The 27,663-nt window shown below is 39.1% G+C and overlaps 1 protein-coding gene across 4 annotated transcripts in view; it reads left to right on the top strand.

Moving 5' to 3' along the window:
* Window positions 1-262: 262 nt before the first annotated feature.
* The window catches only part of GALNT13 (polypeptide N-acetylgalactosaminyltransferase 13), a 559,171-nt gene continuing 531,770 nt past the window's right edge, over window positions 263-27,663 (top strand). For 3 of the 4 annotated variants that reach the window (XM_032638559.1, XM_032638558.1, XM_032638556.1), the window contains exon 1: window positions 263-638. The gene's annotated coding sequence lies outside the window, so the exon portion shown is untranslated. The remainder of the gene's footprint in view (window positions 639-27,663) is intronic. The other variant, XM_032638557.1, reaches the window with a different exon arrangement.

The following is a 27,663-nucleotide window of genomic DNA, read 5'->3' as shown; positions in this document are numbered from 1 at the left end:
GTGACTGCCAACTATCGCGGGACTTGTGCACATCGCAGGAGCGGCAGCTCCAGGAGCAACTGAAGCGCGCTCTGTGCGCACCGCCCCAGCCCGGGGAGGAGCGGGAACCGGGAAGGAGGAGGGCCGGGGGGCTGGTTACGTAAATGATACTAGCCCAGTGAGAGGCCTTCAGGCTGGGGCTACGGGAGGGGGAGGAACCACGCGAGGAGGAGGGGCTGGGAGGGAGCGGGCCGGGGTGGGAGGGGGGAGGGGGGGGCGAAGTGACCAGGCGGTGGCGGCGTCTCTGCCGAGGTGACAATGTATTAAGAGCCCTCGCTCGGTCTCCTGCGCCTCCTCGGCCTCGGCGCCCGCTCGCGCGGAGCCCCTCCAGCCAGTCGCTGCGCTATGAGGGCGCCTCTCCGGGGCTGGCCGAGGCCGGAGCCGGCTCGCTCTGCTCGCGGGGAAGTGTGAAGAGAGGCGCGGGCGGGAAGCGGGGCTGCGCGCGGCGCTCGCGGGCCGGCGCGGGTTCCAGGTGAGCGCGGGCTCCGCGCGCCCTGCACTCGGCGCGGCCGTCTGGCGCCTGCCGGTCTGGGTCGGAGGCTGAATTCCGTGCGTGGACCGCCGTTCCCTCTTCGCGGGATCCCTGGCCACGATAGCAGGTCTCCGTCTCTCTCTTGCTTCTCCTCTCTTCCTCTGTCTGGGGCGAGTCCTCTCTGGGCGGCCCGGAGTGCTCGGGTGGGCGCCGCAAAGTCCCGCAGCGGGTGGCAGGGCTCAGAGCCGAGCGCCCAGGGTCGGTCCCGGTGCGGGGGCGCCGGCGAACCCGATAAGGCGGCCTCCCGGGCTCTCGAAGCGCGCTCTCCCGCTGCTGCAGGTGCCGAGGGAGGACCGCGATGCGCGGAACTTTCTACCGCCGCCCGCCCTCTACCCTGCTTTCTCCGCTACCCGGCCGAGGTGGGGGGCGCTGGCCACCCTCTGCGCTCCGGTGGCGCTCGGCGCCGGGGGCGGCTCGGCCTTCTCGCCCCGGCAACTTTCTCCCACTAGCTGCGGGCGGCCGGGGGCTGCGGTGCGCGGGCGCTTCTACACCGTCCGTCCGACACCGGGGACACGCTGGGTCTCGGGTGTCTTCCTCGACGGTTGCCTTCCTCTCTATTTCTGCCTTCCTTTGCCTCTCAGTCTCTCTGTTTCTGACTCTGATTCTTTCTCTGGCTCACCGCACCCGCTCCGGGTCTCACTGTTCCTTTTTCATTCTCTTTTCTCCCTGTTTTTCTTGGGATGTTCCCGTGTGCCTGTTATTCTGTCTCTTCCGTTGTCTCTCCGTCTTGCCGTATTTTCTCTTTCTGTTTCTGCCTCTTGCTGCCTGTCTCTGTCTCCCTCTCTTATCTCTCCTGCCTGGTCCTCCCGAACACCACCAGCTCCCAGATCCCGAAGCTCCTTGTCCAGGAGAGCACACCCCGGCCCACCTTCTGGGCACCTCCAGGTACAGAGATCTCCAGGTACGGAGACCTCCCTAATCGGGGCCGGAAGGGACGAGGGGATTGGAAACAGAGAGCTCTTGTCTGGGCTGTCGTAGAGTCGAGGGGCTGAATGAGGGTCGCGAGGGCCGCCTCCCCTCCCTGGGTCCGAGGGAGCTGCGCTGCCACGAACCCGGGCGCACGGAGGCTGCTGGTTTGGACAGCGAAAGCTGCGGGCGCTCCTCCCCTTACCCCGTTCTTTGACTAGGATCAGTTGAATTTCCAGGTGGAGAGCCTACATCTCCAACCTTTGCAGGCAGCCACAGGAGGAGGCAGTGGGCAGATAAACACAGAAGCTTCGGGATCCAGGGAAAACTAACCTGGAAAGGGTGGGAGCTTTCCTGAGGCAAAGGTGTTGCTGACGGAGGACAGGAGCATTGGGGATTGCCTGCTTTCGACTGTCGTTAACACGTTAACACTCAATCCTTGAGCGGTTTCCTTGGGAGAGAGCGCGGTCACTCTTCCCACAAATGCAGAATGAAGATTTTATTTGCAGGGGTAAAGACACTTGGCTGCCCGAGCTCCCTGAAATTTCGAGTATCCTTGGAGCCCCCGGATCTTCAGCTTTGTATGAAGGCTGCCTTTGCTCAGGGTTGCCCCCACCACCGTGTGTGTGTGTGTGTGTGTGTGTGTGTGTGTGTGTGTGTGTGTGTTTGCGTTCATGCCCTCTAGTGTTAGAGAAACCTGCTGGTTTGAGACTATTGCAAAGTGAGGTCAACCTATTGGTGACTTACTTTTGATCTCTTATCTTCCCAGATCATTCTCCTTGCCTTCACCCATCCTTTCCTTTTCTTCATCTTGACTTTTCTGTTGCATTACTAATCTTTCCTTTTCCCTGATCTCTTCAAACTCCTCCTGCAGAATTGGAACCTTAATATTGAAACCGTTTGAGTGATTTCAGAGGTGAATAGATTTGGAGAATTTTCATAGCCTAAGGTGGGTTTTGAACATAAGAAACGTGCATTTCTCTGCACCATTCACCACAAACCAGGATTTCACATCTCTTCCTTATGCCCCTGCCCACCTTCAACTCCATTGAGAATTTTCCCTGGCTGCTTTTGCTTGTTTAGTTAAATGTTTTTAATTCACCATTTCTGTGATGCTCATCCCATTCTAGGGCTTAAGCTGCTTGCTTAAGTAGAGGCACTGTGTCTCAGATAAGATTTGGGGAAGAAGAAAAGAAAGCTTTTCCAAAGGAAACACAGTGCTGCTGGTATAGATTAATTCTGGATCCCAGTGTCCAGAGTGGGACAGGTGCTGTTTCAGATATGCAGACCCTAGCACAATGTAGGAAAACTAGTAAATGCTTGCTGGAAACTTGTTGGTTGATTGATTAGCATGGAGCTAATTATTGGCTTTGAAGTTACCTAGCTATGCTAATAAGCCTACATACAAGAACTTGAATTCTGCCTCTCTTTTTTGTTTCATTTAGTCTTTTATGAATGGGAATTGAAGACTAGTAGAAGGGATGTTGAAACGTGAGTCCTCTGTGTCGTTTTAACTCATTCGCTGCTTGAATTTGCCCCCCTGTGCAAGTGTTTAACTTGACTGATATTCTTTAACAGTCACTGCAGAACTAAAGAAATGAGTTTAGAGGCTCTGATGGGTGGCCTCGCTCAACCTTCGTACCTGAAAGTAAACTAGGGCATGACATCATTTGCGAGTGAATACTTTCCTGTGGTTTTTTTTTTTTTTTTAATTTATTTATTTTTGGCTGTGTTGGGTCTTCGTTTCTGTGCGAGGGCTTTCTCTAGTTGTGGCAAGCGGGGGCCACTCTTCATCGCGGTGTGCGGGCCTCTCACTATCGCAGACTCTCTTGTTGCGGAGCACAGGCTCCAGACGCGCAGGCTCAGTAGTTGTGGCTCACGGGCCTAGTTGCTCCGCGGCATGTGGGATCTTCCCAGACTAGGGCTCGAACCCGTGTCCCCTGCATTGGCTGGCAGATTCTCAACCACTGCACCACCAGGGAAGCCCTTTTCCTGTGGTTTTAACAAGTGAAAAGTTCTCTTTTTTAATATAAAGAACAGATGTATCAGCTTAAAATATTTGGGGGCTATAAACTGATCTTCAAACTGAATCACTTACCTTGAATAATTTATAGGTTTCCTTACTGCTTCAAATATATATGAGAGGTGTGATACTACATGTATACGAGAATTTGCCAAAGTACCTGGAAATGTAACGCCTCCTGATACAATGTACTAGTAGGAATCCCTGTGCTGCAATATTGCTGTTTTGATGATATGTTAGTTACTTCTTAAAATAGTTGGGGATTTACCATGAGTATTGTTCAGGAGCATGTTCAAGGAAATTTTGCTTTAAAAATATTACTTATAAATCAACTCGTACTCTACGCAGTTTTTTTTGTATTTAAAAATATCAAAGACATAGTGAAGGTGGACATGCTGTTATTGGTTGAGTTACATTCTGATTTCTAACTGATAAGAATATTGAGATACATTTAACTTTCTAACTTAATGTACATTACTTTCAGGTTAAAGTTATGTCAGGGTGAAATACAGTGCTTCCATCTGCCACCTTGATTTTTAGAAGTGGTAGTTGTACTAGGAACATTTCCATGTAATAGAGATTTTGCAGCTTTTTAAAACTTTGGCATCTTAGGAAGAGGATGAGAGAACGTGAAATAAATGAATATTTATATTCTTTCTGGTTAGGAAAAGGAAGAGGATATTGGTGTTTCTGAATAGCAAGAAAAGTATAGAAAATGGCTGAGTAAAGTATGAATAAAGTCCCACCATGTGAAATAAATAACAATACTATATGTCTCTGATAAGTGTTTATTGTGCTTTATGAAAATGAACAGATCCTATAGTTTTGTCCTTTAATTTGCCTTATTAAACATCCTATTTTCAAGAGGCACCTTTTGCAATAAACAACAGATTCTGGATTGTGACTTTTTTTTTTTTTTTTTTGCGGTACGTGGGCCTCTTGCTGCCGTGGCCTCTCCCGTTGCGGAGCACAGGCTCCGGACGCGCAGGCTCAGCGGCCATGGCTCACGGGCCCAGCCGCTCCGCGGCATGTGGATTGTGACTTTTAATACATCACCTTTTTGGGCTTATGTCGCCATCAGTAGTAAGAACATGTAGACATCTTAAACCTATTGAGATCTAGCAGGATCACTACTTTGAAATCTGTGTGACCATATGCCTAATTATTCAAGAATTTTAATTGGGCTTTGGTTCTAAATGCTTCCTGTCATCAGAATAAACACATGTGAAGCATCAAATCAAGACTTAAGTATATTTATACTCATATTGACTCTGAAGTCTATTTGATGACATTTCTTAATATTCCCGCTGCCCTCTCCACCAGATACATACTAAGCATATGTTTGAACACATAAATCACATTTAAAGATCCTGTACTGTCTACTTTGATAAACCATTTACCATTTTAGCAGATTAGACTTCTATTTACAATTTCTATCTTAAAGCACATTGTTTAGTTAAGTATTTCTGCCATTCAGTTACAGGCATACATATTTTTTTTTCGGAGTTTAGATGGTGTTTTTATTTTTTATTTATTTTTTTTAAATTAATTTTTATTGGAGTATAGTTGCTTTACAATGTTGTGTTAGTTTCTACTGTATAGCAAAGTGAATCAGCTATATATATACATATATTCCCTCTCTTTTGGATTTCCTTCCCATTTAGGTCACCACAGAGCATGGAATAGAGTTCCCTGTGCTATACAGTAGGTTCTCATTAGTTACCTATTTTATACATAGTATCAATAGTGTATGTATGTCAATCCCAATCTCCCAATTCCTCTCACCACCGCCCCCTTACCCCCTTGGCATGGATACATTTATTCTCTACGTCTGTGTCTCTACTTCTGCTTTGCAAAAAAGATCATCTATACCATTTTTATAGATTCCACATATATGCATTAATATACGATATTTGTTTCTCTCTTTCTGACTTACTTCACTCTGTATGACAGTCCCTAGGTCCAGCCACATCTCTACAAATGACCCAATTTCGTTCTTTTTTATGGCTGAGTAATATTCTGTTGTAAACAGGCATATATATTTTTGAAGAGTCCAGCTTTCCATTGCTAAATTTAGTACTTAGAGAGTTCAAAGAAATTTGTGAAAATGAATACACATATGAATTTAGTAGTAGTTGGTCATTCATTGAGGGCATTATAAGCAGTTATCTTTGGGAGCAAAGTATAATCAAATAGGTTTTATTCATTTGATACTTCTTCTTGATTCAGATTTATATCTATTTGTATGTTTTCAAGGTAGTTTATTTATAATAATATGTTTAATTGGTCCAAGATGATTACCAAGAAATAATTACAGGTGGCTAAAGACCTCTGTGTGATTAATATGTATTCTAATGTCCCTTTTAAATACAATAGCTAAAATTCATTTTTAGCTATGAGTTTTCCAATTTTATTTTTTTAAGTATATCTGGGACCTATTTATTTAAGCTGAAATTCTTAATTTTTAAAAGTTATTACTGCAGGTTATTAAGAGATTACTGGGGCCTAACTTTCCTCTGAGGGCCCAGCTTTACTCAAATGTCCACATAATTACAGACCTTATGAACTATCAGGCTCTCTTAATGTTTACTATAATTGTCCTTCCTTCCCAATAGACCTAAAGCAAGATGCAAAGTATCAGTTGTTAAAAATTGTTCCATATTAACGGTTAATCCTCCCAACATAGCTTGAGAGGGATGTAGGGAAAATAGTGACTGTTACCATCATAGGTGTGAACGTATTTGTGATTCTATTTTCTGTTATGTGAGAAGATTAAACACACTGTCCATATTAAATACTCAGGCTTCTTTCCTGTTTTTTTTCAGAAGCACTTACTGTTAAGATATATGGGAACTGTCCAAGATATATCAGGATTTTTAACATGATGTAGAATTAATTGGGACTCTGTTTAGTACATTAAACTACATTGAATTGTCACTTAAATCTTATTTAAGATCTTGTAGAACACTATAGGAAGAGTGTGATTAAATTCTTGGTTGGCACTTTGGTGAACATAATACATGTGCTAAGTAGCCACTGTAAATAGAAGAATTTAAAGCACAGCCTGCACATTCAAAATCATCTAAATTACACCTCAGAGACTCTAGTAAATGTCAACCTAGCCTCTTGCCTAATATTAATTGCCTTGATATTATAAGCACAGTGCTTTTTTTTTGTTAAGAAATGAATTTTGACATATGGGGAGGATTATCTCATTGTACATCAGAAGAATAATAACTTAATTTCCTCTTGGGATTTTTGTTATATAATTAGTTTTAGATAGAGAGGATGAGATTTACATGACTATCAAGACCCCCATGCAGTACTGCCATTAGTCTAATGAAAGAAAATTGGGAATAAATACTTGGAAACAAATATATGTAAAGTTACAGCCATTTCAACTTATTTATGAGGGAGTTAAAAATAAAGAGTTACAAACTGATAAAATAACTAAAATTTATTGGATACATACTTTGCACTTGTATTGTAAGTAAACATCTAAAAGCTTGTACTACATTTTATCCTCATAATCGTATGAGCTGTAAGTAGTTATTACTATCCCCATTGTATAAATGAGGAGTCACTTGCTCAAAGTCACACAGCTAATATATATCATTAGGGCTGGGGATCACATCAGTTCTGTCTGTCTCTGAAGCCAGTGCTCTGAGTTCCCAGTCTGACATTTTCACTGACTAATAAAATAAAAAAAAAAAAATGAGCATCAACCTCCATGTGAACATTTTCTTTTGCATGGTAAGAATGATTTTTAAAACTCTATTGCCACCATCATTTTATAAAAGACTGCACATTGTAACACCAACTAAGGTGGCAGTACTAAATCTCAAAATATAGTTCTTAAAATAGCATAAATTTAACTTCTTGTGCATTTTTCTACATTGCATTTATTTTTCTAATTTAATGAAGACTGAAGAAAATTTCATCACAGTCTGGTAATTTATTTCACCACATTCTGTAGCCTGCAACTGGGAACACTTCCTCAGTCTGAACCACTAGATATACTGCCTACTCAGTGGATCCCGAGCACCCAAGCAGCACAGGCCAGCATGGCTTTGTCCTTATAGCTATACCCTTCTCTTTCTAGTTGGAAGTTTGGGCGATAAGATTTGTACCTAGGAGGGATGATAGCAATTACACTAGCCTCAGTTGATTGCATCAGTGTTTATTGAAAGGAATAGAGAATTGGAGGCAACTTGCTCCTTCGTGGCACCTAACCACAAATCACTGTCACTAAGATGGTGCCAACGTGTGTCCTTGAATAAAGAATGAATGCCGGGCAAAAAAAAGGAGCATGTCTTAAGAACTTATTCTGTCCTTCCCTTTAACCAGTACGTTCCAGCCTTTAGGGATCAGTTTGCTCCTTTTTTACGTCTTTGTTTGCCTTGGTGAGGACAAAGCAGTTTTGCTTTAGGTGAGAAAGAAAATTCCAAAGCTAAACTTCTGCTTTTGGAAAACTGGCTGATGCTATTAAATCCCAAGTTGCTTTGGATAGTGACTATTGCAGCCATTGAAGAGGAAAAGGGCACTGATGGAGTGTGTGAGATGTAGTTAAACTGACCTGTGGCGTCGTATAATGTCACTGCTGACAAACCAGTTTGGAAATTGAAATTACCTCAAGAGATTTTTGTTTGTTTGCTTGTTTTAATATAGCTTATCAGATCCTACTGATACAAATTCTCATTTGCCTGGGGTGGATCCACAACGATCTATCTTCATAAACATTTTTCCAGATGAGTCTATTGTACAAGGAGGTTACAAGCAACCGAACTACATCTAGTACATTTTTCAAATTTATTTAATTTTTATTTCTTGAACAAAATATAGAAGCTACTATGTTCTGGACATTGTTCTGAGTGCTTTACAGATATTAATCCATTTAATTATAACAACCCTTCAAAGTAGGTTTTATTAGTACCTCTATTTTACAGGCAAGGAAATTGAGACCCATAAAGGTTAAGTAAGTTGTCCAGGGTAAGTTGATGAGTGACGGGGTACAGACTATGCTATTTTGATGAAATGATTAAAATGATCTGCTTTAAGTCACAAAGTATGAAGCAACAGAATTGGAAATGGAACCCGTGTTTCTATGTTTTATTTCCTATTTGAATAAATTTTGCCTTTGAAAGTGAAGGAGGAAAATCTGACCAACAATATCAGATTTGTAGAGTTGGAAACAAAAAATATTTACCTTTTAGAAGTCAGAGCACTAGATTAAGAAAGAAAACTAATTATGAAAGGGACAATAAAATAAATATGGAAAAATCAGAGTGATTTTCTTCAAGTAGATTTATTCTTGTCTCTTCATAGGTGCAAGCCACCCTCCCCCCTCCCCACCCCAGTCCCCAGTAAAAAAGAAAACAAGAAACAAGTTAACACACAGTGATGCAGAGAAAAGAAAAAAAATTAAAATCTGTAAGTAGGATTTCTATATATAGACTTCAATCTGTAACTAAGATCTACATCTGTAACTAACCTAATAAGAAATAGCTTATTTTCCTGCAGTACTATTCATAAATTGTTTATATTACATTAGGAAATACTAATATTTTCATAAATATTAGTATTGGAAAAATCCTCCTGAAACTTCTGGATTTTTTTCTCAAATATGTTTTTTGTAAGCTTTATACATTATAGAATATCTATATTAATTTGTAATCACTGTTAATCTGTAAAGAACTGATGTATTAATCTTTGATGAGGTACATTTTTCTCCTTACTTCTGGCCTTTGGTTGATTTTTAGCAACTTTCTGTTACTTACTTTTGTTTAATACACTCCTGCAGTGTTTAATGACTTTTCTTCAGTCTTAAAAATATTATTTTAGACTGACTGATACTTGATTAGATTGTGTAAATTATTTGAATTAGATAGCCTAGTAATGAGTCACTCTGGTGTTTTTAAAAAATAAAAATCTACTTAAAAACAATTCTGTTTTCAGATTCTATAAGTGAAGTGAGGGTTTATGAGATTACTGACTAGCTGAGTTTTAACACTTAGTACTACAGTCTTTTCTCTCATGCCAAATTCCACCTCTTTCTGAATCCTCAAGACTCATATTTCTTTGATTCTCTTGATAGTTCAGTCTCAAATGGGACTATACATCCCTCGTCCTGAAAAATATTAGAAACCAGCCTGTGTCTGTTCATGATTCAGGTTTCACTCATATCCTATAGATTTTCAGTGCAGCTCTGCATTTTCTTCTCAATACTGTGTTTCATCGTTTCTCAATACACTTTTTCTTCCATATCGTTTTCCCGCTCCTCTTTTCCTTTCTTCCTTCTTCATGATGCTCTGGATTTTCAATTGTCTTTCTTCTGTGGCTTAATACATCCTCATGTAGCAGGCCTGGACTATCTATTAGTTCTCTTGATTCTATATAAAAATATAAATAAAAAAGAGCTCCTGTTCATTTCATCATTTAGTCCCTGAGTAGGTAATAAACAGACTCTCTAGCTCTTGCATCTGGGTCATTTAACCGGAGGGTGGGGATTCTAAATTCGCATCTCATTACCTTTGTCTACTTTTAGAATTGTGTGCTTGGGCCCCGTGGTCAGTTGGCAGGCTCTGGCTCCAAAGGACTGCTGTAATATTTGAGGGGATGCCAATTTCAGTGGCCACACAGTTTTCACATTCCTTGGTCAGATTTTCCATATAAAATTTCCAGTATATTTCATTATTAACTCTAGACTATTGACTTCATGTCAGAAATTCATTGTGATATTTATTGATAGATTGTGATGGATAATTTTTATAATTTATGTTCCATGGCTCCTAGTCCCTGACTTCAGGATAGTAGTTTTCCTATGAGTTAAACCTAGAGCATATATTTTGTCACAGATTTTTTTAAGAATTTTATTGTTGTGTACTAAGTTGCGATGAATCGTAGGTAATTGGATGGTGCAGCTGAATTAACACATTGAATTGCTGGTTATGAGACTCTTCATTTGCTGTTGTAGACAATAGACCCAGTTTGCTTCTACAATGCACAAATTCTTATTACCTATATAAAATTCTAATTCAAGTGGGATAATATGTATGCATCATTTCCATTCCTTTTGTAGGGAAAAATAACCTCCACAAATATAAGATATTTGCAACTATCTCATTAAATAATTTTGAACTTCAATACATCTTTTTTTTTTGAGAATGTTAGTGAGTTATCTTATTGCCCACAAAAAGGACATTTCAGAAACATGAAATCAGTAGCCCTTTTTGCCCTGTGTACCCTAAGATACATGCAGATATGCAGTTTGCATTTATTTCAGTACAGGGCCTTGTCTGAATGATTCTTAACAGCATTGTTGCCATCATGACTATGGTGATAGGCAACAGTATAATAATTACGTTTTTTCTTGGGTTTTCTTCATTTTAGGTGTTTTAAGGGCAGCTTCTCTAGGTCAGTGAAAAGGCTTTTAAACAGGCAAGTATTCATTTTACAAGGAAGGATTGAGGCGTACCTTTATCTAAACTTCTTCCTGAAACCTCATTAATTTAAGCATTAAATTAAGGAGTTAAAAAGATATCAAACTGTTACAAATTGGATGGAATGAAGCAAGGCAGAGGAAACTGCCAAAGATGGGGTGAGAAGGGAGCCCTTTTGCCCTAAACAAGCACCCAAAGGCTTAAGGTTCAACAGTGCCGGGAAAAATAGAGGGCAGAAGTGAGACACTGGGGCTGAAACAAAATAATCAACATGGATAGATGGACTAGCCACCCTTCTATTCACCAGTTCTACTTCCTATGCAAATATCCTTGTAGCAAGATTTTTTTCACTGCTCCTCCTGACCATCCCCCTTAACATAGACTAATGAAATTACATGGACTGCTGAGGGACAATAAGGGCAATTAGGAATGCATCTTACAACAGTAGAATAAATTCCCTTTTATTTTGGTACTTAGTGGCATACTTAAGCCTAATGATCAGCTCCTGGCTTACCCTAAAGCAAAGTCTTCTAAACAATAAGACCCACTCAAGTACAGAGGGCTCAGCCATTTCTGTTCCTTTATTCTTAAATAGAAAACAGCAAGCAAGTATCAACAGACATTTAAGAAATAATTTAAGAAAAAAATTAACAAAAATATGCAACATGTAAAAGAGACAGAGCCTTGGCTTCAAGACGGCAGAAGCGTATGACGCGGAGATCACCTTCCTCTCCACAAACACATCAGAAATACATCTACACGTGGAACAACTCCTACAGAACACCTACTGAATGCTGGCAGAAGATCTCAGACTTCCCAAAAGGCAAGAAACTCCCCACGTACCTGGGTAGGGCAAAAGAAAAAAGAAAAAAACAGGACGGGACCGGCACCAGTGGGATGCAACTATGAAGGAGGAAAGGTTTCCACACACTAGAAGCCCCTTTGTGGGCAGAGACTGCGGGTGGCAGAGGGGGAAAGCTTCAGAGCCGCGGAGGAGAGCACAGCAACAGGGGTGCACAGGGCAAAGCGGAGAGATTCCCGCACTGAGGATCAGTGCCGACCAGCACTCACCAGCCCGAGAGGCTTGTCTGCTCACTGGCTGGGGAGGGTGGGGGCTGGGAGCTGAGGCTCGGGCTTTGGAGGTCAGACCCAAGGGAGAGGACTGGGGTTGGCTGCATGAACACAGCCTGAAGGGGTGAGTGCACCACAGCTAGCCGGGAGGGAGTCAGGAAAAGGTCTGGAGCTGCCGAAGAGACAAGAGACTTTTTCTTGCCTCTGTATTTCCTGGTGCATGAGGAGAGGGGATTAACAGTGTTTCTTAAAGGAGCTCCAGAGACGGGCACGAGCCGCAGCTATCAGTGTGGACCCCAGAGACGGGCATGAGACGCTAAGGCTCCTGCTGATGCCACCAAGAAGCCTGTGTGTGAGCACAGGTCACTCTCCACACCTCCCCTCCCGGGAGCCGGTGCAGCCCACCACTGCCAGGGTCCCGTGATCCAGGGACAACCTCCCCAGGAGAACACACGCGTGCCTCAGGCTGGTGCAACATAGCGCCAGCCTCTGCCACCGCAGGCTCGCCCCACATCCGTACCCCTCCCTCCCCCCGGCCTGAGTGAGCCAGAGCCCCCGAATCAGCTGCTCCTTTAACCCCGTTCTGTCTGAGTGAAGAACAGATGCCCTCCAGCGACCTACATGCAGAGGCGGGGCCAAATCCAAAGCTGAACCACAGGAGCTGTGCAAACAAAGAAGAGAAAGGGAAATTTCTCCCAGCAGCATCAGGGGCAGCGGATTAAATCTCCACAGTCAACTTGATGTACCCTGCATCTGTGGAATACCTGAATAGGCAACGAATCATCCCAAATTGAGGAGGTGGACTTTGGGAGCAAAGATATATATATTTCTTTTCCCTTTTTCTCTTTTTGTGCTTGTGTATGTGTATGCTTCTGTGTGTGATTTTGTCTGTATAGATTTGCTTTTACCATTTGTCCTAGGGTTCTGTCTGTCTTTTTTTTTTTTACTTTAAAAAATTTTTTTCTTAATAACTTTTTTTATTTTAATAACTTTATTTTATTTTATCTTCTTTCTTTCTTTCTTTCTATTTTTTTCTCCCTTTTATTCTGAGCCATGTGGATAAAAGGCTTTTGGTGCTCTAGCCAGGAGTCAGTCCTATGCCTCTGAGGTGGGAGAGCCAAATTCAGGACACTGGTCCACAAGAGACCTCCCAGCTCCATGTAATATCAAATGGCGAAAATCTCCCAGAGGTCTCCATCTCAACGCCAAGACCCAGCTTCACTCAACTACCAGCAAGCTACAGTGCAGGACACCCTGTGCCAAACAATTAGCAAGACAGGAACACAACCCCATCCATTAGCAGAGAGGCTGCCTAAAATCATGATAAGGCCACAGACCCCCCAAAACACACCACCAGATGTGGACCTGTCCACCAGAAAGACAAGATCCAGCCTCATCCACCAGAACACACACACTAGTCCCCTCCACCAGGAAGCCTGCAGAACCCACTGAACCAATCTTAGCCAGTGGGGACAGACACCAAAAACAATGGGAACTACGAACATGTAGCCTGCAAAAGGAGACCCCAAACACAGTATGTTAAGCAAAATGAGAAGAGAGAAAAACAGCAGATGAGGGAGCAAGGCAAACACCCAGCAGACCTAACAAATGAAGAGGAAATAGGCAGTCTATCTGAAAAATAATTCAGAATAATGATAGTAAAGATGATCCAAACTCTTGGAAATAGAATAGAGAAAATACAAGAAACGTTCAAGGACCTAGAAGAACTAAAGAGGAAACAGTGATGAACAACACAATAAATGAAATTAAAATTTCTCTAGAAGAGACCAATAGCAGAAAAACTGAGGCAGAAGAATGGATAAGTGACCTGGAAGATAAAATAGTAGAAATAATACTGCAGAGCAGAATAAAGAAAAAAAAAGAAAGAATTGAGGACAGTCTCAGAGACCTCTGGGACAACATTAAACGCACCGACATTCGAATTATACGGGTCCCAGAAGAAGAAGAGAAAAAGAAAGGAACTGAGAAAATATTTGAAGAGATTATAGTTGAAAACTTCCCTAATATGGGAAAGGAAATAGTTATTCAAGTCCACGAACCACAGAGATTCCCATACAGGATAAATCCAAGGAGGAACACGCCAAGACACATATTAATCAAATGATCAAAAATTAAATACAAAGAAAAAATATTAAAAGCAGCAAGGGAAAAGCAACAAATAACATACAAGGGAATCCCCATGAGGTTAACAGCTGATCTTTCAGCAGAAACTCTGCAAGCCAGAAGGGAGAGGCAGGACATATTTAAAGTGATAAAGAAGAAAAACCTGCAACCAAGATTACTCTACCCAGCAAGGATCTCATTTAGATTTGATGGAGAAATGAAAACCTTTACAGACAAGCAAAAGCTAAGAGAATTCAGTACCACCAAAACACAACAACCCAAAACCTATGAGATGCAGAAAAAGCAGTTCTAAGAGGGAACTTTATAGCTATACAAGCCTACCTTAAGAAACAAGAAACGTCTCAAATAAACAACCTAACCTTACACCTAAAGCAATTAGAGAAAGAAGAACAAAAAAACCCCAAAGTTAGCAGAAGGAAAGAAATCATAAAGGTCAGATCAGAAACAAATGAAAAAGAAATGAAGGAAAGGATAGGAAAGATCAATAAAACAAAAAGCTGGTTCTTTGAGAAGATAAACAAAATTGATAAACCATTAGCCAGACTCATGAAGAAAAAAAGGAAGAAGGCTCAAATCAGTAGAATTAGAAATGAAATAGGAGAAGTAACAACTGACATTGCAGAGATACAAAGGATCATGAGGGATTACTGCAAGCAACTATATGCCAATAAAATGGACAACCTGGAAGAAATGGAAAAATTCTTAGAAATGCACCACCTTCTGAGACTGAACCAGGAAGAAATAGAAAATATGAACAGACCAATCACAAGGACTGAAATTGAAACTGTGATTAAAAATCTTCCAAGAAACAAAAGCCCAGGACCAGATGGCTTCGCAGACGAATTCTATCAAACATTTAGAGAAGAGCTAACACCTATCCTTCTCAAACTCTTCCAAAATATAGCAGAGGGAGGAACACTCCCAAACTCATTCTATGAGACCACCATCACCCTAATACCAAAACCAGACAAGGATGTCACAGAGAAAGAAAACTACAGGCCAATATCACTGATGAATATAGATGCAAAAATCCTCAACAAAATCTAGCAAACAGAATCCAACAGAACATTAAAAGGATCATACACCATGATCAAGTGGGGTTTATCCCAGGAATGCAAGGATTCTTCAATATGTACAAATCAATCAATGTGATACACCATATTAACAAATTAAAGGAGACAAACCATATAATCATCTCAATAGATGCAGAGAAATCTTTCGACAAAATTCAACACCCATTTATGATAAAAGCCCTCCAGAAAGTAGCATAGAGGGAACTTTCCTGAACATAATGAAGGCCATATATGACAAACCCACAGCCAATATCATCCTCAATGGTGAAAAACTGAAACGATTTCCACTAAGATCAGGAACAAGACAAGGTTGCCCACTCTGACCACTATTATTCAACATTGTTTTGGAAGTTTTAGCCACAGCAATCAGAGAAGATAAAGATATAAAAGGATTCCAAATTGGAAAAGAGGAAGTAAAACTGTCACTGTTTGCAGATGACATGATATTATACCTAGAGAATCCTAAAGATGCTACCAGAAAACTACTAGAGCTAATCAATGAATTTGGTAAAGTAGCAGGATACAAAATTAATGCACAGAAATCGCCAGCATTCCTATACACTAATGATGAAAAATCTGAAAGTGAAATCAAGAAAACACTCCCATTTACCATTGCAACAAAAGAATAAAATATCTAGGAATAAATCTACCTAAGGAGACAAAAGACCTGTATGCAGAAAATTATGACACTGATGAAAGAAATTAAAGATGATAAACAGATGGAGAGATATACCATGTTCTTGGATCAGAAGAATCAACATTGTGAAAATGACTCTACTACCCAAAGCCATCTACAGATTCAATGGAACCCCTATCCAACTACCACTGGCATTTTTCACAGAACTAGAACAAAAAATTTCACAATTTGTATGGAAACACAAAAGACCCCGAATAACTAAAGCAATCTTGAGAAAGAAAAACAGAGCTGGGGGGAATCAGGTTCCCTGACTTCAGACTATACTACAAAGCTACAGTAATCAAGACAGTATGGTACTGGCACAAAAACAGAAATATAGATCAATGGAACAGGATAGAAAGCTCAGAGATAAACCCATGCACATATGGTCACCTTATCTTTGATAAGGGAGGCAAGAATATACAGTAGATATAAGACAACTTCTTCAATAAGTGGTGCTGGGAAAAATTGGACAGTTACATGTAAAATAATGAAATTAGAACACTCCCTAACATCATACACAAAAATAAACTCAAAATGGATTAAAGACCTAAATGTAAGGCCAGATACTATAAAACTCTTAGAAGAAAACATAGGCAGAACACTCTATGACAAAAGTCACAGCAAGATCCTTTTTGACCCACCTCCTAGAGAAATGGAAATAAAAACAAAAATAAACAATGGGACCTAATGAAACTTAAAAGCTTTTGCACAGCAAAGGAAACCATAAACAAACAAGACGAAAAGACAACCCTCAGACTAAGAGAAAATATTTGGAAACGAAGCAACTGACGAAGGATTAATCTCCAAAATATACAAGCAGCTCATGCAGCTCAATATCAAAAAAACAAACAACCCAATCCAAAAATGGGCAGAAGACCTAAACAGACATTTCTCCAAAGAAGATATACAGATTGCTAACAAACACATGAAAGAATGCTCAGCATCATTAATCATTAGAGAAATGCACATCAAAGCTACAATGTGATATCATCTCACACCGATCAGAATGACCATCATGAAAAAATCTACAAACAATAAATGCTGGAGAGTTGTGAAGAAAGGGAACCCCCTTGCTTTTGGTGAGAATGTAAATTGATACAGCCACTATGGGGAACAGTATGGAGGTTCCTTAAAAAACAAAAATAGAGCTACTATACCATCCAGCAATCCCACTACTGGGCATATACCCTGAGAAAACTGTAAGTGAAAAAGAGACATGTACCAAAATGTTCATTGCAGCTCTATTTACAACAGCCAGGACATGGAAGCACCCTAAGTGTCCATCAACAGATGAATGGATAAAGAAGATGTGGCACATATATACAATGGAATATTACTCCACCATAAAAAGAAAGAAAATTGAGTTATTTGTAGTGAGTTGGATGGACCTAGAGTCTGTCATACAGAGTGAAGTAAGTCAGAAAGAAAAAAACAAATACCATATACTAACACATATATATGGAATCTAAGAAAAAAAAAAAGGTCAAGAAGAACCTAGGGGCAAGACGGGATAAAGACACAGACCTACTAGAGAATGGACTTGAGGATATGGGGAGGAGGAAGGGTAAGCTGTGACAAAGTGAGAGTGGCATGGACATATATACACTACCAAACGTAAAATAGCTAGCTAGTGGGAAGCAGACGCATAGCACAGGGAGATCAGCTCAGTTGTTTGTGACCACCTAGAGGGGTGGGCTAGGGAGGGTGGGAGGGAGGGAGACGCTAGAGGGAAGAGATATGAGGCTATATGTATAACTGATTCACTTTGTTAATAAGCAGAAACTAACACACCATTGTAAAGCAATTATACTCCAGTAAAGATGTTAAAAAAAAAAAAGCGACACCAAGATAAATGAAAACCAATGACAAAAAATGACCTTGCATGGTACAGATCATTAAAAAAAAATCATAAAAGAGACCAAAAAACTAAAATTTTTAAAGAGATTCAAGAAAATATTACATTCATAAAACAAGAAGATGATAGGGAAGAGACACAAAAACTAAACGAGAAAAACTATTGGAAATTAAAGATTTTCATATCAGTAGTTTTAAGGGACATTTGTAATTTTAAATAGAGAAAATCTACAGTGCAAAGAAAAAGAACAAAAAGATGAAAAAGATGAGTCACTGAATCTCCCTGAAGTGTAACTTCCTGCTAATTGGAGATCTGATTGTAAGAAAACAAAGAAATATAGTCAGAACATGTTTTAAAAATTAATAGAATAATTCTCAAATTTATGAAGGAAAATGATTTGCAACTCAAAATTCCAAAGAGAACTAAGAGAAGGAATAATTGACTATATTAATAGGAAGAGTATGGAGAAATGTGGAGTGTGGTATGTGAGATAATGTCTAAAATACTGTGGGTCTATTTGTTTGGTCAAAGTATGTTTTACCTTGATTTTTTTTTTTAATGGGGTTTCTTTAGGTGTATCTGTACCAGATTTCCACAGATTGCAGTCACTGTCTGTTGAATCCCCCTGGTCCATAAAGACATTTGAATTTAAGCTTTTTGTTGTGGAACTAATAAGCAATTAAAGGTGATTCCCTCTGAGGAAAGGAACAGGTTGGGGTTCGGAGAGGGGGCTCCACTGTATAAAGAACTATAAATCCTTGGAACTTCTGTTCTAAACACAGTAGCAGTCATCCCTTACAGTATGATAACGATTATGGGACTAAGAGGAGAGAATTGGATTCTAGTTCTGGTAAAATCATTACTAAATTCTGTACCGTGTCATTTAAGTTCTTTAGCTCTCCGTTTCCTTATCTTTGAAATGATGCAACTGGTAAAAAAAAAAAAAATCTGGTATGACTCTATATTCTACTGTTTGTTTATTTTGCAAATGTAGGCCTATCATTTTCTTTGAGAATGAAATGAACTTTAAATTTTCTAGGTCTTATTCTCTTATAATTAAAAAAAAACTTTTATTTTTGCTGATGTAAAAATGCAAGCCTTACTGAATGATTCTCTAGAAGATTTTATCTCCATTCCACCTCTGTTTTCCTGCACATTTTAATAGTACTAAACAATAATCTTAAACAACATTTTGTAGTGGTTTCCAGATAGAGATGGTAAATTTTATAGTCCTCTGCGTTATTAAATTATACCAGTTATTCTGATTACCTGATGTGTCTGCAGATTCACAGAGGAATTGATAGATGAAGGATGGCCATTTCAGCATTGCACAGATGTGAGGATATTGCCATCTTAGATTGGCAGCTGCTCTGGAAGTTCTCACTACTTCTTATTGTTTGGACTAACACTTTGATTTTGTAGCTAATCAGAAATAGTTGCTTTAAAGATGTTAGCTATTCCTAATGAACGTGAGAACACAGATGGGTCCTATAAGAAATGTCTAACCTGCTGGTTGTTAGATTTCTGTGTGTGTGTGTGTGTGTGTGTGTGCATACATGTGTGCTTTAGCATCTTTTAATTATGAATATCAATTCAACAAGCCAAAAGAAAGTTACAATAGCTTTCTGTAGATAGAAATAAAGAGATTGACAGACAGAGAGAGGGACTGAGGCAGAGACAGAGACAGACAGACAGGGAGAGGAAGAGAGGTAAGGAGAATGAGGAAGTTTCCCAGTCTCTCCCCACCACCAACTTGGGGCTTGTATACCACAAAAAAGTATTGTGAAAATTGAGAACACAAATTACATATTAAATAATATGTTAAGATCGATCTAGTATTTTTATGATTTGGAAGGATAGGGGATTCTGAAATGACAAAGTTAACAATGAGGCATTCTTTAAAGCTGTGGATATTTGGTTTCTGTTGACAGGTTGTGATAATAATCCCTTGGGTCACCTCCTTTTACCATCTACTGAGTGATCTGGTTTTTGGACAGTGACTGGGGGCAGTGAAGACCTGCTCTGTCCTGTTATCTCACCTGGTTTGATGAATCCAGGGTCCATTAAATTTCCTTTTAAATGTGAAGTTCTTGGCAATTAATTAGAACCGTTAGCATATGAACCATCCCTTGATTCTAAGATAAGAAAAATGCCTGGACTCAAGTTTGGAAGAGGCAGTGGAACATGGTTGTGCTAAAGCTACAAGTTTAAGACTATGGTGCCTGCATAAATGCAGTTCAGAAGTTCTGAATTATCCAATTACTTAGCAGAATGACAAAGCATAGTTAGATAGCCTCTGTGGGATTTAGTTACTTCATCTTTAAAGTGAAGGTAATAGTAATAGTGTCTAACACTAATACAATGCAGGTTTCTAACTGGTTTTGCGGGTCTCTTTTAAGTGCTTTACATAATATTAGCCCTTTTAATTCTCACAATTCTAAGAGCTAGATGTTTATTTTCATCTACCTAATAATTATAACTGCTTTAATGTGTTGAGGTGACAATGCATGTAATGTACTGATTATTGTGCTTGGCACTTAGCATGCACTTAACAAATACTAGCTGTTATTAGTGTATCTCCTCTTCCAGGGTCCTCTATGGGCATTTAGTATGGCAGGTGCCTAGTAAATCTTGCCTGCTTAACTGATTTCTGAAATAAAATTCTCAGACCTGGAAGAGTTATTGTGAAGAGTAACTGCAAAATCTGATCCCAGGAGGCAATAAATAAATAGCAGTCAAAGATAGGATTGAAGCCAACCAAAATAGAAACACAGTAAAACTATATTAGTGAAATATTTATAAATCTTGTTTAAGAGAGAGGTGAAGGTAAAAGAGGGAAGACAAAGGAATACCATGTCATGATAAATATATCATATAATTGCACACATTGTACACAGTGCTAAACACTGAAATGCCACTTTGCAGAAAGTGCATCTAGCTTAAAAAAAGGGTGGTAAGATTCTTCTATTTCCTTTAACTTCTAGTTAAAAAATTCTAGTGTCACTGCTGATTTTTGTTAGGTGTTCTTGGCTATGTTGAGCGGTCATCCTCCCCTTTCCCCTTAGTTTTTTGATCAGCTTTGACTGTTATTTTTTCTTGGCTGATTCTTAGAGAAATTGAAAAGTGAGTGCTTTTTTGGTGTGAGTATGAAAAATAGTAACAATTTAAAAATGTTTCCAATCCTAACCTTAGTCCCTTGAGTGAAAAAGATGAAACATTATTATTTTTTGTTCTTTAGAGACCAGACTTCATTTTTAGTATGTGATGTCTTGTTGTTTTTAGTGATTTTTATAAATGCTTAATTGGAGAATTTCTATTTTTTTATGTAGAAGGACACATAATTTGAGATAAATTGTAATTGATTTCTCATTTAGAAATATTTGAATTCTAGTTCTCTTTTCTTGTCATATGAGGAGAATATGTTGTTTTGAACACTGATAGTTTGTCAGTTCCTTCACAATAATCTGTACAAATGATAATCTGTACAAATGATAATTCATAAACTGCTGGTGGGAATCTAATGATGCATCATGATGTTTTTGATTTATTTCTGAATCATTTGCAGTCTGTTGAAATGTACCAGGACTAATTGTTTAATGTAACCTGTAACTTCCTCAACACCAAAAACATGTTGAGTAAAATAGAATATTTATTTTTAAAAAATGATGAAGGACTAGCTTATGTTTTGTGAGAGTTTATAATATAAGAAGTGGGTTATTAAATAGTTTGTGTTTTATCTGTGTTTAGAAATCCTTTTCATATTAAAAATAATGAAATTAGTTAAATAACCTTTTACTACTTTTCTTATTGTGATCCAAACAGTTTTCTAGAGCTGCCTAAAATAATGTTGGGTCCTTAGTTTACATTTGCCTAGTACTCCTGTTGCCTCCCATTCTGAAGTTTTGTGTTTGAATATTTTTTAAAAGTGATTAAAAAGAAAAGTTTAACTTAAACTTCAACAACCTTGCGAGAAATTTCTACATGAGAAATAATTACAATCAAGTAATAACTCCTGCTGTGTCTGGGAACCATGTATGAGGTTAACCATTTTCAACCAAGGTTACATTAAGTCACAGACAGACAATTGATTTTTTTGTATTGTTGCATCTAACCGCCAAAATACTCCACTTGTAATTATTTTATAGTGTGATAGTCCACCGATAATTAACCTTGTAAACTCACTTTGTGAGCAGTTTTCATTTTATTTAAAAGTGCTTTGGAAATTCATAGCTCACAAAAATATTCACCATCATTGTAAATATAAAACCAAGATACAGAAAGATTTAGCATTATCATTGGTTTTGCAGTGTGTTTTTGACTAACACTAAATCAAAGATATATATTCTTTCCTGTCACAGGGCAGGGCTGATGCCCACTGTGTGTGTGTGTGTGTGTGTGTGTGTGTGTGTGTGCACGCCCGTGTGCACATGAGCATGCGTGTTCCACGGAGGGCTTCTACTGAAAGTTGAGTTTTTCTTTTTATGGGTTTCCTGGGTATTTATTTATTTATTTTATGGAATATTGATTTACAATATTGTGCTTTAGGTATACAGCAAAATGATTCAGTTATACATACATATATATACACATACAAATTATTTTTCAGATTTTTATCCATTGTAGGTTATTATAAGATTGAATATAGTTCGCTGTGCTATACAGTAAGTCCTTGTGGTTTATCTATTTTATATATAGTAGTGTGTATCTGTTAATCCCATACTCCTAATTTGTCCCCCCCACCACTTCCCCTTTGGTAACCATAAGTTTGTTTTCTATGTCTGTGAGTCTGTTTGTTTTATAAATAAGTTCATTTGTGTCATTTTTTTATATTCCACATATAAGTGATGTCATATAATATTTGTCTTTCTCTGTCTGACTGACTTCACTTAGTATATAATCTCTAGGTCCATCCATGTTGCAACAAATGGCAATATTTCATTCTTTTTTATGGCTGAGTAATATTCCATTGTGTATATATACCACATTGTCTTTATCCATTCCTCAGTTGATGGACACTTAGGTTGCTTCCATGTATTGGCTATTATTGTAAGTAGTGCTGCTGTGAACATTGAAGTGCATGTATCTTTTCCAATTAGAGTTTTCATCTTTTCCAGATATATGCCCAGGAGTGGGATTCCTGGATCATATGGTAGTTCTATTTTTAGTTTTTTAAGGAACCTCCATACTGTTTTCCATAGTGGCTGTATCAATTTACATTCCTGCCAATAGAGTAGGAGGGTTCCCTTTTCTCCACACCCTCTCCAACATATATTATTTGTAGACTTTTTGATGATGGCCATTCTGACTGGTGTGAGGTGATACCTCATTATAGTTTTGATTTGCATTTCTCTAATAATTAGTGATGTTGAGCATCTTTTCATGTGCCTGTTATCTATATGTCTTCTTTGGAGAAATGTTTATTTAGGTCTTCTGCCCATTTTTTGATTGGGTTATTTGTTTTTTTGATATTAAGCTGTGTGAGTGGTTTGTGTAGTTTGGAAATTAAGCCCTTGTTGGTAGCATCATTTGCAAATATTTTCTCCCATTGTGTATGTTGTCTTTTCATTTTGTTTATGGTTTCCTTTGCTGTGCAAAAGCTTATAAGTTGGATTAGGTCCCTTTGTTTATTTTTGCTTTTATTTCTTTTGCCTTGGAAGACTGATCTAAGGAAATATTGCTACTATTTATGTCAGAGAATGCTTTACCTATGTTCTATTCTAGGATGTTTATGTTGTCATGTCTTATATTTAAGTCTTTAAGCCATTTTGAGTTTATTTTTGTGTATGGTGTAAGGGAGTGTTCTAACTTTAGTGGTTTATATGCAGCTGTCCAGCTTTCTCCTGGGTGTTTTTTTTTGTTTTTGTTTTTTTTTTTGTGGTACGCGGGCCTCTCACTGTTGTGGCCTCTCCCGTTGCAGAGCACAGGCTCCGGACGCACAGGCTCAGCGGCCACGGCTCACGGGCCCAGCCGCTCCGCAGCATGTGGGATCTTCCTGGACCGGGGCACAAACATGTGTCCCCTGCATCGGCAGGCGGACTCTCAACCACTGCGCCACCAGGGAAGCCCTCTCCTGGGTGTTTTTAAGTGTGGCTCTCCATGATCTCTTGGGCACCACTCAAGTTACTTATTTTATGATAATTCAGATTTATTCTTGACTGTTAGCTGTTTTATTAACTTTAGAGTTTGTTTTGACCTTTTGTTGGACCAAATTAAGTTTTGGTCTAAGTTTTTTAAATTTCCCTATCTAAAACCTTATCTTCATTATAACTTTATTTTCAGGTTTAATTCAATAGTTTTGAGTTTTTAGCCAATCTTCCAGGTTCACACCTTCAATTTATTAGAAAGTTCATGAATTCCTATCTTTTTGCTGATACCCATATATCTCGCTCCCTTTGCAGGGCCAGGTGTGTTTATTGAAATGGCCTGATGCCAACAACATTTCACCAACAACAACTCTTCATCTACCCTTTTACTCTTCTCACTCCTCTTCACAATAACACACCCTAAAACTCCCCCATTTAGTCACTTTTTAGCTGATGTTACTTTCTGTCCATCTATATTTTTATCATATATGTATTTAGTATTTGCCTAGGAAAAAAAATTATGTGATTTTAATAAAGTTGTATGCATCTGTATTTTATTATAAATCTGTAAATACCCATGCATTTTTAATTGGCCAGAGGGCTACATCTCACAATAACTTGATATATAAAATTGTGGGCCAATAAAATGTTGCCACATTTTAATACAGAAGTGCATTTCATTGCTGCATGAAATGATTCCTGCTTAAGCAGTCAGTATACATAATCAGTTAATAAATCAGGCTAGTGGTTTTGGGGTCTACTTGGTTTAAGACACTATGTAAATTCAAGATCAGTAGCTTCCAAAATTTCGTTAAGAGGCACATACTTACAGATGGGTTTTCAGCAATGGTTCATGTGCACTGCATGCAATTACTTAGTGCTTTTGTAATTCTAAAGCCCTGGGGGTCCACGTGGCAAAATCCTTTTTTCTTTGGGTCTGCCCTTCTTTCTTTCTGTCAAGTCTCTGCCTTACTGAAGTCTCATACTATTAAAAAGTTGACTTTCTCATTCCTGCTTCTGGGGGTTATGTCCTTGTTCGAGATGAACAACATTTGCAAAATAGAGCTACATATTTTCATAAGGCCAAGCCATCCTGTCAAGGAAGGGTCTCTTATACCATAAAAAATACAAATGTCAAATCTTTCCATGTGAACAATATTACAAATTTTTTAATAAGGGGCATTAATAAGAGACATATTGTTATCTTGTAGAATGTTTACCTTTTCTTCTCTGTGTTTTTCAGCAAAGGCATTCAGACTGTGTTATTCTGGCTGTATTCTATAGGAAAATAGCCTTTACCACTGTGCGGGGGCTTCAAGGACAGTGAGCTTCTTCAGTAGCTAAAATTCTCATCTGATGATATGCTTGGCTGATTGCCATCAAGCAAGTCATTCAGAGTACTTAAGAATTCTGATTTCACACACCGTGTGTCAGTCTCAGGGGTAAAATTCACACTGCACCCCAATTTCAAACTTTTTCACGTGTTACTTTCTCAATCCAGGTTCACACCTTCAAGTCATTAGGAATTTCATGAATTCCCGCCTCCTTGCTGACACCCATATATAGAGCTCCCTAGGCAGGGCCAAGTGGCCCAATACCAACATCAACAACAACAAAAAGGAAGGAAGGGAAGAAAAGGAGCTTGTATCCCTAGAATGATTCCGTGCTGTGGTTGGCCTGTTCTCCCTCCCTTTAAGCAGCTGCAGTCCTGTGGCTTGTTGTGCCTCAGACCCCTTCACTGACCTTGGCTTACAGTGCTGTTAAATATGGATAAGGCAAAGCTTTCCTTTTCTCCTTCCAGCAAGTCTCGGGAGTGAGATTGTGTCACTGGCATTTATCCTCTGACCCTCAGCTCTGTTTCTCCTTGAAATGGCACTAATCAAGTTGTCCCGCTTATTGATGCTCATGGAGCATTTAACATAAGTACATACATTTTTCTTTCTGCAGTTTAATGAATCCTTCCTTTTATCTTCCTAAATTGTAGATGTATATCTACATCCATCTGTCTTTAATAGATTATGAAATGCGAGAAGGCAGTCAAACGTAGTTCTTTTTGTGCTGTACCTAGCAAAATGTCCTACACAATTAAGTCCTTCCTACATGCATTAATTAGATTGCACATGTACAGAGAGGTCCCCTAGTCCTTCCAAAGCTGTAGACGCTACTTTGGAAAATGATGCAGGCCCAAAAGGATTTAGGTCAGTCAAATTTTTATCTGGCTTTCCCAGAAGGATAGTTGAAAATGCCTTTCTCCTGTGCTGTATTAATTTCTTCCTTGTGATTTTTTTCCCTCTCACATTCCATTGTCAGCTCGTCAAAGATTGTGCACTTTCTGTACTTCTTGTCAAACTCATTGGGTATTTGAAATAGCAATGTCTTTGTGATTTTCACCAGAGTGGCCCAAGAGTTCTGCCACCTCTGTCATTTTAAAGAATTTGTCTGCAACTTGTTTCCTTTGCAAGGGATGTGAGCCACAGGGTTTAAGATTGAAAGGGATCTTGAGGGTGATCCTGTTACCCACCTTCCCTCAGTCAAAGTGGTGCCTAATCTACACCCAAGACTGACATCTTTCTTTAAAATAAAGTTACTCCACATCGTGTAGTCCATTACCTACTCCACACTGCCAATAGGGGGATCTCACTAAATATAATTCTGGGCATGTAACTCCTGGGTGTAAAAACCTATGAAAGTCCTACAGATTAAATTTCAATTTCTTTAGTATTGATATATCATTCAAAACCCTTCAAAGAAATTTATCCCAATGAGCTTTGCAGCCTCACTTCTCATTTGTTACCCCCTCCTAATCTGTTTTAAGGATTCACTGAATTATCTCTTTGTTACCTGGACATGTCATAGATATCCATGACTGTTTGCTCACACTGCTTTGTAGCCTTGAATTACCTATCTTGTCCTTTCAAGGATCAGCTTAAATGCTAACTCTTTTTACAGGATTTCCCCAATCTCCAGGACAGAATTTTTTCTATTCCTTTTTCCAGTTCCCACGGTACTTTGTTCTTATTGCTGTTGCTAACTTACACCATGTTATCATGGTTGTGTCTTCCTCTGTCTCCAATTTTAAATTATAATCTTTTTCACAGTGGAGGCATCACATTCCTCATTGTTCCCCCGAGGTCTACTAAAGTCCATAATATAGCTAGTTATTCAATAAATGTCTTGAAAACATTGATTCAGTAGGATAAAGGGCTGTGAATTTAATGATGCTGTATTGAATGAATCTTTGTGACACTCCTCATGTCTGTTTCTAGAATATGATGGGAATATAAAAATATTAGCATAATCTATTCCAAAGATAATCACCACAAATTTATCAAAATAGTGGGTTCAAGAGGGTGTTTAAAAAACATTTAATTCCAACAACAAACCACAACTTGAAATCCCTTTCAGCATTTCTGGACAGTGGACCTTCAACTTCTTGAACTCTTCATTTGGCCCTTTCTTAGGGAAGCCCATTCTATTTTGTCATTCTCTACAGTAAGAGGGTTTTTCCTTATGCTGAGCTTAAATTCTGTTCCTTGTGACTTTTCTCATTGGTCTTATTGGTCTTAGTTCTGCTTTTTGGGAGCACAGAAAACAAATTTAAGCTGTTTTCCACATTGTCGGTTCAGCATTCAGGTTTCTGCTATATATTCTGTTTTACAGGCTGAATGGCCCCGAATTCCACTGTGTGTGTGTGTTTGTATGTGCACATAAATACACACACACACACACATACACGTATATATATATATATATATATATATATATATACATATAAAACTTCTGTGTTAGTGCACGATCAGTCAGAAAGCAATCGGAAA

This window comes from Phocoena sinus, chromosome 7 (assembly GCF_008692025.1).
Source record: "Phocoena sinus isolate mPhoSin1 chromosome 7, mPhoSin1.pri, whole genome shotgun sequence".
Classification (NCBI taxonomy): Eukaryota; Metazoa; Chordata; class Mammalia; order Artiodactyla; family Phocoenidae; genus Phocoena; species Phocoena sinus.
This window is presented reverse-complemented; position numbering and strand designations above follow the sequence as displayed.